Raw genomic sequence first — 18,947 nt, 5'->3', positions numbered from 1 at the left:
TGTTCACATGCACTAGGTGCAGAGGTACACATAAAAAAAGAAGATATGGTGGAAAGTGGACAGAGCATGGTAATAGAGCAGGAACATGGGGTGTTGGGGACAGGCAGAGCAGAGGGAGATGGGGCAGTTAGAGTAAGAAATATGGGGACAGTCACAGTCTGGGTTGCCAACCATTCATAAATTTATGCACGGTTTGCTTAAAAAGTCACTTTTCTCCTGTTCATAAATGTTCTTAGACAAGAGAAGTATGCCCATAAATCTTGCAGCTTCTCCCCAGCTCTGTTCTGTGTATACACAGTTCTGGATTCAGTGGATTATTAGACAGTTGAGCTTGGCCTAACTCGGGCATCGGGGCGAGTAGGGGAGGGTGCGCGTGACTTCAGTGTGCCTGGTGCTTGTTTCTACTAGTTTGAAGAAGATTGGAGAGAGGTGGAGGAAGGACTAACAGCTTTCCTGAGCCCTAGCTAGGCTATCACCAGAGCCCCCTTACATCAGAGTTGCTAGTGTTCCCTCTTAAAGCGGAGTTCCGGGCACAGAAAAAAATTTTCAGTGAACATACCCCCGGGACAGTCAGGGCTAGTACATTCCACAATGGCTAGCCTCTGATCTGTCCCGGTTCACACTTACCTGCAAGAAGAAATACTTACTTATAGAATTTCTTCCACAGCGTTGCCATCTCTCTTGTTGGCAGCTGAAGCCGGCGCGATCCTCTTCTGCGTCTTCTTCCGCGTCCTCTTCTCCCAGAATGCGCCTGCACCGGCCCCTCTCATCACTTCCGGTGCAGCGCCACATTCCTCCACAGCTTCTGGGCATGCCCAGAAGCTGTTTAGCAAGGAATGCGGCGTCGCCCCGGAAGTGACGAGCGGGGCCGATGCCGTCGCATTGATTCCTGGGAGCGATGACGTTCAGCTCCCAGGAATCATTGCAAGCCAGGAAGTGACGGCGGAGCCGCGGCGCAGAGGGAGGAAGTGAAGAATAGGTGAGTATATTCGATCTCCAATTACAAGGTGAGTAAAAAAAAAAAAAAAAACCTAACTATCCAATTCCTTTTCAGGTGAAGCAGAACAAGAGGACGGGCACAAAAAAAAAAAGATTGATTTTGTGCCCGGAACTCTGCTTTAAATCATGGTGCCCAGAGGCCCTTTTATTAAAGTTCCCCCTTACAGTATAAAGGGGTACTCTGCAAACTCTGATGAAAAAGCTCATTTAGACAGGCGCCGAGTCCTGTCCTTTATTCAGAGCTGCTCTCCGCTGGAGGGGGGGGGGGGGGTGACTGGAGGACACTATATGGGGGCACCAAAATGCACCTTCGCCTATGTACACAAAAAAAAATTCTTGAACCGGCCCTGCATGCAGCATAGCAGTCCTAATGACTTTTCTCTGCTGTAGTTAAGCAACATATCTGGGTCACCTCCCTGAACCCAAGACAATAAAGGAGCAGCAAAATGAAATTGTCAAAATGAAGTATTTACACTTTAAAAATCAGTTTTATTCTTAATCATTTTGATATTACAAAAATGTAGCTTTCAAATTTCTGTAAAAATAAAGCTTGAACACTGTAAAGATCTTCATGAAAAACATTTGCTGAAGCTGAACTAAAGCTCTACTGTACACAGCAAATTTACCAATCATCAGCTCTCAGTCACTAAATTTACATTGGAAATTTTGGAAATATGGTGATCTTATCATGAATATTCAGCCGGCAAATCTACCACGTAATCATTTCACATTGAGCGCTTCTATATACAGAAAATGTGAAAAGGTCATCCAGATTCCAGAGTACAAGCAAGAATAAGGGAGTCATTTTTGAAATTAAGGGCAGCCTTAGGCCCAGTTCACACTGGTGCGACATACGCTCCAACTTTGGGAGCACCAGTTTTCGCATGACATGTATAAATCAATGGTTCCCTATGAGAGCAGTCTTAATCTGTCCAACTTTGAAAAAGGTTCCTGTACTACTTTGGTCCGACTTTGGTCTGACTTCAGCACATTCAATATCATTGAAGTTGGATCATCATCTTAACTGATCTGACTTGTGGAATGCGACTTGTGCTCTGAGGATCTTGAAAGGGGACCCACGCCAAAATTAAAAAAAAAAAAAAAAACGATCTGGTGTCCCTCCAAAATCCTTACCAGACCTTTATCTGAGCATGCAGCCCGGCAGGTCAGGAAAAGGGGTGGTGACCAAACACACCCCCCCCCCTCCTGGCCAATACCAAGCCACATGCCTTCTACATGGGGGGGGGGGTGAGTGCTTTGGGACAGGGGAGGCTCTGCATCCCCCCACCCCAGAGCACCTTGCCCCCATGTTGATGGGGACAAGGGCCTCTTCCCAACAACATAACACCCTGGGCGGTGGTTGTCTGGGTCTTCGGGCAGGGGGCTTATGGGAATATTGAAGCCACCTTTAACAAGTATGCCCCCAGACCCCCCACCTCCCCATGTGAATGAGCATGGGGTTCCTTGTTTTCTCTACTCATTCACCCAAAAAAGGGTAAAAATTAAATGATAACACTACACAGGTTTTTGACAAAGTCCTTCATTAAAATACCTCCAACGTGTCTTCTTTCTCCAGTGAGGTCTTCTCCCTCCGCGGTCTTCTTCCTCTGGTTCTTCCTCTGGGTTTTTCTCCCTTCGCTGTCTTCTTCCTTTGATTCTTCCTCCTGTTCTTTTCCCTCCACTGTCTTCTTCCTCTGCAGGTTCTTCTCCCTCCACTGATGTATTTTCCGGAGCTAGCTCCCGCTATTGTGTTAGCTCTGGTGTGTGCCATTTCTTTTATAGACATGGGGCATGGCCATCCGGTGATGCCATATAGAGACCCCGCCCCCTTGTGACATTATTGCCCCCATTATGCCACAAGCACTTATGAGCTGGATTATGCACATACTTTTAGTGTCATGTGAAAGTTTTAATTACCTATAAAAGGGAAAAAGATCATTAGGGAGACTTTCCTCATGCATTAACTGTACTATAAGGCAAATCATGATTCTATTGCAATCCCCAAGTTGTAGTCACCAAATAAAATTCAGGCACAATCAGTTGTGTTCATGTTGGTTGTACACTGGAGCTTTGAAACCCAATGTTCTGTAAATGCAAATTTTGACTTCTGCTAAGAAAGTCAACACACCATCTGCATAATAAGAAGCTGATGGATACTAGAAGGAATTGCTAAGCTCCTGGTAAATGTAAAATTTGCACATATGTTTTTTAAGGCTGATGGTGTTCTAAACTTTTTGTATGAATAGAGAACTCTGTCCCAAGTACATTTACAGATACCAATGCTATTCCTTGACAAATAGAGTTGAGTGAGTAAGGGTTGTTACCCTAGGACAGGAAGCTCGTCACTGGCTGGATAGGCAGATGAAAATGAAGAAATAAAAGAAAAACTAAGAAAGAAAACTAATGTAGGCACTATATCAAGGACTTGCAAGCTGCATCATGTTACATTTGTTAGTCTTGAGTTTAGATACACTCCATAGAGACTCATATATACTTACTACTGCCAAGCTCTTTGGTACAGAAAAGCCAAAATTGCTGTGGTCCTTGATATACGTGTCTTACAAAAATAAATATTGTACTTTCTTTTTTTTCTCTTTTCACAAAGGAATGTATTGCTGTTTGAAAAAATAAAATATTGTAACAAAGTAAAATATTATTTTCTTCTGTAAAAATAGTAATAAATCACAAAACGGTATCCAAGATTTTGTGATATTATTATAAATTATAACATATAAATATTACAAATATGACACGTAGTACAATCAATATGCAGGCTGTTAACACTGGACAGCAAAATATTTGGGTTTATCCTATAGTTTTTTTGGCTGCAAATCACGAAAATAACCTGTAATTTAATCTTTCGAAATCTTCTGTTTTTGCAATTTCTTCTTCTGTATATTTTAACTGCTTTCCGACCACCCGCCTCAGTTATACGGTGGCAGGCAGCCGCTCCCAGGCAAATCGCCATACATGTAGCCCGCTGAGAGAGAAGAACGGTCAGCTGTTGTAAGCCAGAAAAGGGAGGGCAAGGCATGAGAGGGACTGGGAGGTAGAGGGGAGGGGGGGGAGGTAAAAAGAAAAACACACTCAACAAATACACACCACAACACAGGGGGGTGGGGGGTGGGGGTGGGAGCATGCAGTCAAGAAGACATAAACAACCAAGGGAAGATGTATGTTTAACTAATTATACCAAGAAGGTGTTTCACAATTTCATATGTAGGTTTAAACAGAAACAGCTTTGTAGGAGACCTAAAACTTAGTAAGGTAGGAACAACCAAACTCTCCTACTAAGGTGAGGTTGTGCAAGGCAGTTTTATGTCACAGGTCATATACCAAGACTGGCAGGACTGAGCACAACAACAAGACACAAGGTAGTTATACTACATCAGCAAGGTCTCTACCAGGGAAAGATTTTGAAGCAGACTGGGGTTTCAGGATGTGTTGTTCAAGCTCTCTTGAAGAAGCACAAAGCAGGCAACACTGAGGACCGTAGATGCAGATGAAAGACACATTACGCATACCTCCCAACTGTCCCGGAATCCGCGGGACTGTGCCGCAATTTGGCGTGAGTGTCACGTAAAGAAAAAATGTAAACAACTGCGCTAAACCAAAAATAGAAGCGGCAACTTCAAGTGTGACTATCACCTTAAAAACAATATATAAATATAAGTTGCGCTAAATTGTGAAAAACATATGTGATAATGTAAAAGTGTCCAAAATAAAGTCCATGTATGAGTGAACAGCACGTCTGGCGAAATTTTCTGTACAGGTACCGCTTACCAAAGGCAAATGATAAATAGGCCCAAAGACTCCAAGGGGTCCACAGGAACCAGATGTCAGACGGACTCCGTATTTTGAGTGGATCTCCTCAGTGTTGGGTGATCATGTGAAATATAAATTGAAAAACGCCATAGCGTAAAACCACAAACAATTGAATAAACACCCCAAGTGATGGGAATATCAGAAAAGTGCTATAGTAGTGATGGTAAAGGACATAGACACCTCCAATCCTGTGAAAATACTCCTTACCAGAGTAATAGAAAGTGTTGCAGAAAAGATAAGAAGGCCTCCCCCGATAGGACTGCAGCTTACCGAAAGGAAAATAAATTGAGCACATAGATCCCAACCGTGTCACCGAAGAGGGCTGACATACATATGCCCTTACCAGCTCCAAATGATGCAAAGCAGAGAGAATCCAATTCACCTAGGCACTTCCACTGAGGGCAAAGCTCCAGATGCTAGTGTCTAAACATTCCAGACCAGACGCTTCCAATGGGAACACTGAATACAGGCTCAGCATACAGATGGTAACAGCCGTAAATTGAAAGAGAGGTAGACCATAGCGTAAAACCCACGGACAATTTATTAAAAAACAAAGGGCAAACACTTACAAACATGAAGATCAGAACAGCCAAACGGAAAAACGTAGGGAGCCGCCGGCCGGACGGCTCTGCTCGCCCGCTCCTTCGTAGGACTGTAGCGTATAGGTGACGTCAGCACGCCGTGATCTGACGCGTTTCATCAAAGATGCAGTTCTCAAAGGTACGGGCGGCGTGCTGACCTATAAATAGCCAATGAAACCGCCAAATCAATAACCGGAAGTTCCCTTACCGCCATATTGAGTGTGGTGCTCCGGAACCGGAAGTGACTACACAGGCCGGAACCATAGAGCAGTCAGTTTCAATCAGAGAATGGACAACATATGACGAAAAACCGGATATCCGGAAAACACGGGTTATGCAAATTACCTAAACTGGTACACAGTAAATGTCCTAAAACAATACCATAAACCAGAGAAAGGAGCATAACCAAATAGATATTGGGGCGAATAATCCCTGGCTTAAATTTGGGATAAACCATACAAATTTAGTTTAGTCGTGAATGACCAACTAAACGGGAAATTCCGGTGATGGACTCGCACCAAAATATGATTAACAAGTTCAGCCCTGCAACACTAAATCAGTGCAGCCCTCATGACTAAACACAATAAAATGAAGCAATAATACGATGCCAATTGGACATCTCCCCACCAGTGTGGGTCTAACAACTATACCCCTAAAATTAGATTATAAAATTTAATTGGGCATGGATTGAGACTAATATACAAAACAGGACAAATTGATTAAATTAAGTAACAAAGATCAAAGGTAACTGAATGGGACTTAAATTGCATGAATTACAACAAAAAACACAAAACACACAAAAAACACACCTAGGAGTTATCAATGAACGCATTTATCTCTGTATCAACGTTCAACCCAAAAGGTGTGTAAGTTTTGGCCCTATAAATCCAGGACATCTCGAGACGGGAGATGCCCCTAGTCAACGGTTCCCCCCTCCAATGGGGTGTGAATTTGTCTATTCCCAAGAACAGAGTATTTTTAGGATTGCTATTATGGGCCTGTGCGTAATGTTTAGAGACCGAATGTTTCGGAAAGGCCTTTCGAATATTGGCCACATGTTCATTTAGTCTAACGTTCAGTGGACGCTTGGTTCTACCAATATATTGGTAGCCACAAGGGCACTGAAGCATATAGACTACTCCCTTGGTAGTGCAGGATATAAAAGGTTCTATATCATGTGTTTTACCGGTACTATGGGAGATAAAGGTTTTTGTATTACGCTTTTTAGTGGCATTGAGGGAACAGATTTGACACCTGTTACATCGGTAATATCCAGTAAGTTGGTTTAAGAAGGTAGCTTTGGGTTGTGGAGGCTCTAGTACATTCGGAGCTAACTGGTTCCTCAAGGACATTGCACCTTTGAAAATGACTCTAGGCTTATCGGGTAGAGACGAGCCCAGGACTGGGTCATTATTCAAAATATGCCAATGTCGACGGATTAGATTTTTTATGGCCATGTGTTGGCTGGAAAAAGAGGTAATAAAGGGTGCGGCAGAAATAGTAGATACGGTATTAGAATGATCTGCCCTCCGTGATTTCAGGAGTTGTGCCCTATCTTGTGATTGGACCTCCATGAGTGTCTCTTGGAGGAATTCATAATTGTACCCCTTTTCTAAAAATCTCTTAGTTAAAACCTCGGCTTGAGACAAAAATTCTAAATGGTCAGAACAATTCCTCCTCATGCGGAGGTATTGTCCCTTCGGTACCGCCTTTAGCCAGGGGTCGTGATGACAGCTGTCTACGGGGATGTATGCATTTCTGTCTGTAGCCTTAAAGTAGGTGGATGTTACAAACCGATTGTCTTTGACAGAAATGGTTATATCCAGAAAGTGAATGGTAGATTGGCTGCTTTCATAATTAAATTGTATGCCTCTTGAGTTAGAGTTTAACAGCTCCATGAAGGCCATTAAGTCCTGCTGGTGACCATCCCAAAGGAGGAGGACGTCATCAATATACCTAGCCCACAGCATCAGCTGCGGCCTATGATGGGCATAGATGACGTCCTCCTCCCACTGTGCCATAAACAAATTGGCAAGGGATGGGGCATATTTAGCCCCCATAGCCACCCCCGTTATTTGACGGTAAAACCGCCCATCAAACCAAAAGTAGTTATGATGGGTGGCATACTCAAGAAGTCTCATAATGAAACAAATTTGCTGTGAGGGGATTTCAGAGTCCCTCTCCAGGTACATCCTCACCGCATCAAGACCTAGATGGTGTGGGATAACGGTATAAAGAGATGAAACATCTGCCGTTACCATCCAGAGGTCAGTGGTAGGAGTTAGGCCTGACAGCAGATTTAAAATGTGAGTCGTATCCCTGACATATGACGGAGTTTTTTGAACAAGGGGCTGCAAATAAGAGTCAATGTACTTCCCCACCCGGGACGTCACAGAGTCTATACCACTGACAATGGGACGACCCGGGGGGGAAGTCGGACTCTTATGCAGTTTGGGTAGACAATACATGACAGGGGTTCGAGGACATCTCGGAACTAGAAAGGCTTTTTCTTTCTTATTGAGTATACCCAACTCATGTCCATCCTCCACTATTCTCTCCAGCACCTTTTTATATTTAAACTTGGGGTCTGAAGGTAATAAAACATAAGTATTGTCATCACTTAGCAGTCTATGCACTTCCTCCATATAGTCGTCCCTATCTAGGACGGCTATACCTCCACCCTTGTCTGCCGGTCTAATCACTAGGTTTTTATTATTACATAATGAATCCAAACCTGTCTGGAGGTCAGTAGGTAGAGAGGTTTTGTGTACTGAGAGACAATCAAGGTCCCTAAGAACCACATCCCTAAACACCTTTAATGACGGTGCCAAAGATCCTGGGGGGTTAAAAACCGATGCATTAGATAACCCGGAGTGTTGATACTGATTCGGTTCCTTGCATTGTTGACTAATTGGATTGTTCATAATATGCCTCTTAACACTCATTTTCCGTACAAATTTATGAACATCCATGTACGTTTGAAATTTATTCAAACGTTGGGGAGGTGCAAATTTAAGACCCTTATCTAGAATTTGAATTTCAGCACTACTTAAAGTCACTTTGCTAAGATTAAAAATACCTGCACCTTTTACGTTTTGGACTTTTTTTGACTTGCTGCGCCTGCCTCCTCTACATCCTCTTGTGGGTCGGCTGGCCTTTTGGTGCCTTGTGTGGCCTTGGGAAAACCCCAACCCGGATAGCTTTGTCCATTGGATGCATCTGAGCTCGAGTTATTCAAGGCCACATCCCTCTCAGGGCGAGAGGTTGTTTGTTGTAAAGATACTGCCCCCCCAGTGGGGGCTTCATTGTCCCTAAGGGGGTAGAACCGGTTGTTAGTTGGAACATTGTATTGCTGTTTATCTGATCTGGTAGGGGGCATATCTCTTTTGAATCCCTGAGATTCCCTTTCAGGTCCTGGTGGGCGATTATACATTGGATCATACCAATGGGGACTATAATACTGTCTCTGATAAGGAGGACGGTAATAGTCCGATTCAGGACCATGGGGGTGTGAGTAATAGTAACCTGAATCACCATAGTTATCTGGACCCCTTCTCCATTGTGGAGTATGAGGATAGTTTGGATGACCGTATCCTCCATAAGGATTTCGGTCTCTACCACGTTGCCAATCACCCTGTTGTCCCTGTCCAGAGGGGTTGGTATTGGGTTTGGGTTGATTGGGCATTGTTTTGTTGGTACCTGCATTCGGGCCCCTATGAGGCGATTTGAAGGAAGGGTGTCGACCCTTAGGCCGAGAACCCTTCTTCGATGTTTTGGGGCCATTATTCGTGGGTGGAGTTGGGCCACTGAAAGCAACTCTAGGGGAATTAGATGGAATCTCCATCTCCTCCTCATGAGATTCCCGGGTACCCATCAATTTTTTCTGCCATTCGAAGACACCACTCGAATGGTAGTCCTGCAGGTCACGATTGAACTTTTTCCTTTTTTTAAGTTTTTGTTCTCTTTCTTCCTTTTCAAGAAGCTTTAATAGGTCTGCAGAAGAAGACTTATAGATCTCACTAGTCATGTGGGGAACCAATTTCTCCTTAACAAGTTTTATTTCCTCATCAAGCCTGGACAATTTTGCATTTTTCCGGGCTGAGAGGAATTTAAGAAAACTGACCCCTGCTTCATTGAAATACCTATACCATTGTTCTAAATCGTACTCATCTGATTGGGGACTGACCTCCCACCTCAGACTTCTTGGGACCATGAGATTCTTCACATAGGTATCCAAGAAAGCTATATCCCACTGAGTGTGTACTTCAGATACCATTAGGTTTCTTAACCTCATGAAGAGACCACTCATATCAGTGTCATCAGCTGTGAATACTTCAAATACCCCATCGGTGTTGACTACCTTAGAGGCTCTATATTCGAATATATCCATAGTAAAGCAGCAATTGAAAGTCAAGCAAGTGTAAAGAAAAAATGTAAACAACTGCGCTAAACCAAAAATAGAAGCGGCAACTTCAAGTGTGACTATCACCTTAAAAACAATATATAAATATAAGTTGCGCTAAATTGTGAAAAACATATGTGATAATGTAAAAGTGTCCAAAATAAAGTCCATGTATGAGTGAACAGCACGTCTGGCGAAATTTTCTGTACAGGTACCGCTTACCAAAGGCAAATGATAAATAGGCCCAAAGACTCCAAGGGGTCCACAGGAACCAGATGTCAGACGGACTCCGTATTTTGAGTGGATCTCCTCAGTGTTGGGTGATCATGTGAAATATAAATTGAAAAACGCCATAGCGTAAAACCACAAACAATTGAATAAACACCCCAAGTGATGGGAATATCAGAAAAGTGCTATAGTAGTGATGGTAAAGGACATAGACACCTCCAATCCTGTGAAAATACTCCTTACCAGAGTAATAGAAAGTGTTGCAGAAAAGAGAAGAAGGCCTCCCCCGATAGGACTGCAGCTTACCGAAAGGAAAATAAATTGAGCACATAGATCCCAACCGTGTCACCGAAGAGGGCTGACATACATATGCCCTTACCAGCTCCAAATGATGCAAAGCAGAGAGAATCCAATTCACCTAGGCACTTCCACTGAGGGCAAAGCTCCAGATGCTAGTGTCTAAACACTCCAGACCAGACGCTTCCAATGGGAACGCTGAATACAGGCTCAGCATACAGATGGTAACAGCCGTAAATTGAAAGAGAGGTAGACCATAACTCCTAGGTGTGTTTTTTGTTGTAATTCATGCAATTTAAGTCCCATTCAGTTACCTTTGATCTTTGTTACTTAATTTAATCAATTTGTCCTGTTTTGTATATTAGTCTCAATCCATGCCCAATTAAATTTTATAATCTAATTTTAGGGGTATAGTTGTTAGACCCAAACTGGTGGGGAGATGTCCAATTGGCATCGTATTATTGCTTCATTTTATTGTGTTTAGTCATGAGGGCTGCACTGATTTAGTGTTGCAGGGCTGTACTTGTTAATCATATTTTGGTGCGAGTCCATCACCGGAATTTCCCGTTTAGTTGGTCATTCACGACTAAACTAAATTTGTATGGTTTATCCCAAATTTAAGCCAGGGATTATTCGCCCCAATATCTATTTGGTTATGCTCCTTTCTCTGGTTTACGGTATTGTTTTAGGACATTTACTGTGTACCAGTTTAGGTAATTTGCATAACCCGTGTTTTCCGGATATCCGGTTTTTCGTCATATGTTGTCCATTCTCTGATTGAAACTGACTGCTCTATGGTTCCGGGCTGTGTAGTCACTTCCGGTTCCGGAGCACCACACTCAATATGGCGGTAAGGGAACTTCCGGTTATTGATTATTCGGTTTCATTGGCTATTTATAGGTGGCGTCAGCACGCCGCCCGTACCTTTGAGAACATCATCTTTGATGAAACGCGTCAGGTCACGGCGTGCTGACGTCACCTATACGCTACAGTCCTTCAAAGGAGCGGGCGAGCAGAGCCGTCCGTCCGGCGGCTCCCTACATTTTTCCGTTTGGCTGTTCTGATCTTCATGTTTGTAAGTGTTTGCCCTTTGTTTTTTAATAAACTGTCCGTGGGTTTTACGCTATGGTCTACCTCTCTTTCAATTTACGGCTGTTACCATCCTAATGCTGAGCCTGTATTCAGCGTTCCCATTGGAAGCGTCTGGTCTGGAGTGTTTAGACACTAGCATCTGGAGCTTTGCCCTCAGTGGAAGTGCCTAGGTGAATTGGATTCTCTCTGCTTTGCATCATTTGGAGCTGGTAAGGGCATATGTATGTCAGCCCTCTTCGGTGACACGGTTGGGATCTATGTGCTCAATTTATTTTCCTTTCGGTAAGCTGCAGTCCTATCGGGGGAGGCCTTCTTCTCTTTTCTGCAACACTTTCCATTACTCTGGTAAGGAGTATTTTCACAGGATTGGAGGTGTCTATGTCCTTTACCATCACTACTATAGCACTTTTCTGATATTCCCATCACTTGGGGTGTTTATTCAATTGTTTGTGAGTGTCACGTACCTGATCCGAAGCCGGAGTGTAGAGAGGGCTCCCCCTTGCGGCTAGGTGCAGAGCACCCCTGGAAGTGGGACAGGGAGTGCTGTGCCCGAAGTTGCACGGGTTGCCGGTTGGGATGACCAGATGGAAGCAGGAACAAAGCTTGTTGTGAAGTTCCAAGCAGGTCCGGAACACTTTGGCAAGCCAGGCAGTAGCAGGATGCAAACAGGAACAGACTGGGAGTATGCTGTAGAGAAGTCAAGAGCCAAGCCGAGGTCAAGTATAGGAGCAGACAACAGGAAACCAGGAGTAAGCCAAGGGGTCAGGAGCCAGGAGAAACAACGTCAGACAGTCCGGGTCGGCAACAGGGAATCACGATCAGCAGGTTACAAGGCACAGGGAACACGGGAGGCTGTTGATCATCCAGCAACTTGTTGTTGAGATTGCTGGCTTTAAATAGGCCGTTTAGCGCCAAGCGCCATTACGCACTTGCGTATGCGCGTGCGCATTGGCGCATGCACATTTCGGACTGCGTTCGCCCGTGATTGGGCGCGCATGCGTGTTCGCGCCAATGCGCGAATTCGCTGATTAGCAATGACATTGGTAGTGCCCTGACAGTGCCCCCCCCCCTGAGGGGCAGCCTCCGGATGCCCAAGTAAGATCGCTTTTCAGGGAATCTGTTGAAGAATACTCGCAGGAGTCTGGGAGCATGTATGTTCTTTGCCGGTTCCCACGAACTCTCCTCAGGTGCATAGCCTTTCCATTTTATCAGGTACTGAACCTGCCTTCCTCTTTTCCGGCAATCCAAGATGGATTCAATCTCGTACTCAGTTTCTCCATCTACGGTAACAGGAGGTGGAGGCAAGTCATCTCTTCCAGGAAAGGGGCCAGGATTTGCAGGCTTTAGCAGGGAGACGTGGAAGACTGGGTGAATCCTGTATGTGCTTGGAAGACAAAGTTCAAAGGCCACGGGATTGATCATCCTTTTGATCGAAAAAAGGGGCCAATGAACTTCGGACGCAGCTTTCTGGATGGGCAGGACAACTTAAGGTTCACTGTGGAGAGCCACACTTTGTCTCCTACCTTCAGAGCTGGACTGTCCTTCTTCCTCTTGTCATAGAATTCCTTGTAATCCATTTGTGCTTTTTGCAAAGTTTCCTGTAAGAGTAGGAAGTTTTCTTGTATAAGGGCTACCCTGTCTTGGACGGCAGGTACAGTAGCTTCGGGCATAGGTGTAGGCAGAGAAGATGGGTGGAATCCGTAGTTCGCCCAGAATGGAGACTAATGAGTGGAGGCATGGATGGAGTTGTTATAAGCGAATTCCGCACATGGCAGTAAGACTGCCCAGTTGTCCTGGGAAAAGGTAGAAAAGCAGCGGAGGTATTGCTCCAATGTCTGGTTAGTTCTTTCAGTTTGGCCATTAGTTTGAGGGTGTTAAGCTGAAGACAAGCAGACCTGGATGATTAAGACCTTACAGAGCGCCCTCCAGAATCTGGAGGTAAATTGTACCCCACGATCGGACACGATACTGCCGGGTAGACCATGTAGCCTTAAGATCTCTTTCACAAAAGTGTGTGCCGTGTCCATGGCCGAAGGAGTACCTATCATGGGCAAGAAGTGGGCCATTTTTGATAGGCGATCCACCACCACCATGATTGTGGAGAATCCGTCTGAAGAGGGTAGATCTACTATGAAGTCCATAGACAACATTTCCCATGGCCGACTTGGGACAGGAAGTGGTCTTAGTAGACCCCAGGCTTGGACGTGGCTGCCCTTGTTACGAAGGCAGGTTGTACAGGAGCTCACATAATTTTGACAGTCCTGCCTTAAGTTTGGCCACCAATAGGCTCGTTGGATTAGTTCCAGAGTTTTGCGGACCCCGAAGTGGCCAGCTAGTTGGTGATCGTGGCATGCTTTAAAGACTGCGAGTCTGGTTTCCTGAGGTACAAAAATCTTGATCTCAGGAACAAAACATTGGGCAGAGGCTGATTCCAGGGTAGACCTAAGGTCTGGTTGCATTAAGAGAAAATTTTGGGAGGACAGGATAGTGCTGGGGGTGGTATCCACAGGGGTTTCAGGGAACATCCGTGAGAGAGAGCGTGAAAATTGAATCTTGAGAAAAATAATGCCCATCTGGCTTGTCGAGGTCTCAAACGTTTGGCCGATCTGAGATATTCAAGATTTTTGTGGTCGGTGAATATCATTATCGGATGTGCTGCACCTTCTAACAGATACCGCCATTCTTCAAAAGCAGCCTTAATGGCCAACAGTTCCCGATCACCCACATCGTAATTCCTTTCAGGTTGGCTGAGCTTCCGGGAGAAAAAGGCAACTGGGTGAAGCATCGCCTTGGGTCCTTGGCGTTGGGAGAGAACTGCTCCTGTGGCCACTTCTGAAGCATCGACCTCTAGGACGTAAGGCAAGGCTGGATCTGGATGTTGTAACACAGGGGCACAGGTAAACAGGGCTTTGAGCTTGTCAAATGCCATCTGAGCTGCTGAGGACCATTGAAAACGGGTGTGTTGCCGGGTCATTTGGGTAATAGGAGCAATAATGCGAGAAAAGTCTTTGTTGAACCTCCGGTAGAAGTTTGCAAAACCCACAAACCTTTGGATGCCTTTCTTGTCTGTGGGAGCAGGCCACTCCAGGATGGCAGATACTTTTTGAGGATCCATTGCCACTCCATCTGTTGAGATGATCAAGCCCAGGAATTGTATAGACGATTTTTCGAATTCGCACTTTTCTGATTTTGCATAAAGTCCGTGTTTCCTTAGAGTAGCCAGTACCTTCCTTACATGCATTCTGTGCAGTTCCAGGGTGGCAGAAAAAATAAGGATATCATCCAAGTAAACAATGAGAAAATTGTCCAAAAATTCTCTGAAGATATCATTCACTAGGTGTTGAAAAGTGGCCGGGGCGTTGCACAGCCCGAAGGGCATGACAAGGTATTCGTAGTGCCCGAAGCGGGTTCGAAAGGCAGTTTTCCACTCGTCGCCCTCGCGGATCCGTACCAGGTTGTAGGCCCCTCGCAAGTCTAGTTTAGTGAAAACTCGGGCGGTACGGAACCTTTGAAAGAGTTCGGGAACGAGGGGAAGAGGGTACCGATTTTTAATGGTAATTTTATTTAGGTCCCTGTAATCCACACATGGCCTGAGAGTGTGATCCTTCTTCTCCACGAAGAAGATCCCAGCTCCTGCCGGGGAAGAAGAAGGACGAATAAATCCCTTCTTGAGGTTCTCATCAATATATTGACGTAAGGCTTCAAGTTCTGTTTCTGAAAGTGGAAAGATACGCCCAAAGGGAATTTCTGCACCGGGCAACAGTTCAATTGGGCAATCATAGGGACGGTGAGGTGGTAGTGCGTCCGCTTTTTTCTTGTCAAAGACATCCAGAAAGTCGTGATAAACAGAAGGGACCTCTCGGCTGGCATTAGAAACAGGTTGAATGGAGAGACAGCTTGTAGACTGCGGGATTCCAGATGGCATACAGTGTTGGAGGCAGTACATTGATTTGAAGGAAACCTCCCCTTTGAGCCAGTCTATCTGTGGGTTATGTGCCCGTAACCAAGGAATTCCCAGAATTATGGGAAACATGGGTGAAGGAAGAACATCAAAGTGAAGGAACTCCTGATGGTTGGGGCCAGTTGTGGAAGGGTTTCCTGAGTAATGGGCCCTGATCTGGGCGTGGTGCCATCTGCAAGGTGGATCTCTAGTTTATGGCCTTTAGTCTGAAGCGGGATATGAAGGGCCTTTGCTAGAGAGATATCCAGGAAGCAACTGCAGGCTCCGGAGTCAATGATGGCGGGCAGCTTGACTTCCCCTTCCGAAACCTGCAAAGACACAGAGAGGACTAGGTGAGTTGGGGAAGGTCCCGGAATCTGGAGATGCATGCAGCTGGGAGAAGGAGCCTTACTTGGTCTCACCGGGCAGTTGCGAAGGAAGTGTCCATCTCCTCCACAGTAAAGGCACAGGTTTGCTTGCCGGCGACGAAGCCGTTCAGCAGGAGTTAAAGCTGCGCGGACCGCCCCAATCTGCATCGGTTCGTCAGGGGGAATCGGACTGGCAGCCATGGGCAGTGGTGCCGGAGTTGGCGGAACTTTGGGCAGCATCCAAGATGGCTGAAATAATTGTGCACGTTCCGACCGACGCTCCCGTAAACGTCTGTCCAGCTGAATAGAAAGCTGAATGAGACCTTCCAATGTGGTGGGGGTCTCTATTCTTGCAAGTTCATCCTTAAGGGTCTCGGAAAGGCCTAGCCGATACTGATATTTGAGGGCGGCCTCATTCAAACCCGTGTCTGCAGCCCACCTACGAAAGTCCACGGTATAGTCCTCCACAGGGCGTCGGCCTTGCTGTAACTTGTGGAGGGTTGCCTCGGCAGTGGCTGTGCGTTGTGGGTCATCATACAATTGACCCATAGAAGCAAAGAAAACGTCTATAGAGTTCAAGGCAGGGTCTTTCTGTTCCAACAGATGGTGGGCCCATGATTGGGGTTCATCGGATAATAAGAAAATAACAAATCCCACTTTAACTGTCTCTGAGGCAAAAGTTCTAGGCTGTAGAGCCAGATATAGCAGGCAAGCGTTTTTAAACGACTTGAATTTCTTGCGGTCACCAGAGAAACGTTCCGGAGTGGGTACCCTCGGCTCAGGGGGAGGAGCCATCACAGCAGGTGCTGAGGGTCCTGAAGCTGAAGGAGCGGAGGCGGAGACTGCAGCGGATGGACCAGGGGTTGCCGGCAAAGATGGTGCTGACAGGTTCTGGAGGCGACCTTCTATCTGGAAGTAACCATCTTGGAGGTTCTTAACCGCTTGGGTTAATGCTGTTACTTGTTGACATAAAGCTTCCAACGGGGAGACACCTCTCTCGGCTTCTGTCATGGCTGGATGATACTGTCACGTACCTGATCCGAAGCCGGAGTGTAGAGGGGGCTCCCCCTTGCGGCTAGGTGCAGAGCACCCCTGGAAGTGGGACAGGGAGTGCTGTGCCCGAAGTTGCACGGGTTGCCGGTTGGGATGACCAGATGGAAGCAGGAACAAAGCTTGTTGTGAAGTTCCAAGCAGGTCCGGAACACTTTGGCAAGCCAGGCAGTAGCAGGATGCAAACAGGAACAGACTGGGAGTATGCTGTAGAGAAGTCAAGAGCCAAGCCGAGGTCAAGTATAGGAGCAGACAACAGGAAACCAGGAGTAAGCCAAGGGGTCAGGAGCCAGGAGAAACAACGTCAGACAGTCCGGGTCGGCAACAGGGAATCACGATCAGCAGGTTACAAGGCACAGGGAACACGGGAGGCTGTTGATCATCCAGCAACTTGTTGTTGAGATTGCTGGCTTTAAATAGGCCGTTTAGCGCCAAGCGCCATTACGCACTTGTGTATGCGCGTGCGCATTGGCGCATGCACATTTCGGACTGCGTTTGCCCGTGATTGGGCGCGCATGCGTGTTCGCGCCAATGCACGAATTCGCTGATTAGCAATGACATTGGTAGTGCCCTGACAGTGAGTCCCACGGTCCCGCAGAGCCGGGCTGAAGTCCCGGAAAATCTGCCCAGGCCATCTCTGCCCTCTATCTCTGCTCTCTGCTCTCCCCTCCTCTTCCCAGCTCCACCCCCGTCTTCGGCTCTTGCCTCTCAGCGCTGGGATCGCTGGAACAATCATAGGAACCTGTGACAGGGAAAGATAACTCCGCGGCCGCCTGACACAGACTATAGTTAAAAAGTGCTTTCAGCTGCTGGAGGGACATAGATATAGGGCATGGTTTCTGTAAGTGTCCCATGCTGCAGCGGGCTGTCCAATTCACTCCTGCACTTTTTAACTACCGTCTGTGTCAGGTGGCCGCGGAGTTATTTTCCCCTGACACATTACATGAACTGCCGAGAACAGGACCTGCGGGCGGGTGCAGCGGGACTCGGGAGTAGCCTTGGAAGAGCTGGATCTCCCTTTCCTCCTCCCACGGTCAGTGTACTCCAGATCACCAGTTCTCCTTCTGGCATTGGTGGGCTCTCTGAATCATCTTGCCCTCTTGCATGGGTCAGTGTACTTTTCAGATCTGTCTTCCCTCTTGAAGAGGTCTGTCTACTCTCTGGATCTCCCTTACTTCTTCCAGAGGTTAGTGTCTGAAACGGCTACCCAGGTGGTGAGAAGGTATCAGCCGTTGGAGACGTCCTTTTTCCCGGCAAGTCCCTGTGTAGTAATGGAGTAGCATAATCCAAACCATAAGATCCAAGAGGAGAGTCAGGTTCAGCTGTTGAACGACCGGGTAATAATGCAGTAAAATCTTCCTCCAGGAACGAGACGCGGCTACATTTTGAAGGGTCAAGAAAAAAACTGTTTATTGAAACAAGAATACAGGCTTTTATACGCCTGGGGAGTATATCAGACACTACTTAAACAATGGCCCGACATCCACCCAGACAAATAGGTAAGGTCATTACCACACCTAACAAAAGCTGCCTCAGCCCAAATCAACATAATGTAGGCAAAAGCGCATCATTAATCAGCAGACATTCCGTCTCTAGGCTGGCCATACCTTGACTTCATGGAATGTCCATATAAGGAGTCACTTCCTGGGGCTCACAGTGTAAAGAGGGAGTGTAAATAACCGAATGGTTGCTGGGAAATCCTTCACACAAATGAACCAGGTAAGCACAAATATACTCTGTCAAAGGTAAGGTTCTGTTACACTGCTCCCCTTTTGTGGAACACTCCGGCAGACCCGGATTGATCCTTTTCGGGTCAACTTGGGGCTGTCCGACCAACTGTCAGGGTAAAAGTTCTGTTTGCCTGGACAGTCCATCCACGTTCCCACTCAACTTGCCAGGGCGGTATTAGATGGAGAAATTGTATGGTTGTAGTGCTAGGCTCCATCTCAACAAGCGTCCATTATCTCCAGCCACTCGATTCAACCATACCAAGGGATTATGATCTGTAATGAGGGTAAATTCTTGGCCATACAGATATGGTGTAAGTTTCTTTAGAGCCCAGACCATGGCTAAACACTCCTTTTCCACTGCCGCGTAACTCACTTCTCTGGGTAACAATTTTCTACTCAGGTACGTGACATGGTGTTCTCCTCCGTCTTCCCCAA

This window comes from Pelophylax lessonae, assembly GCF_965119305.1.
Source record: "Pelophylax lessonae genome assembly, chromosome: 6".
NCBI lineage: Eukaryota > Metazoa > Chordata > Amphibia > Anura > Ranidae > Pelophylax > Pelophylax lessonae.
Note: the sequence above shows the minus strand (reverse complement) of the source record.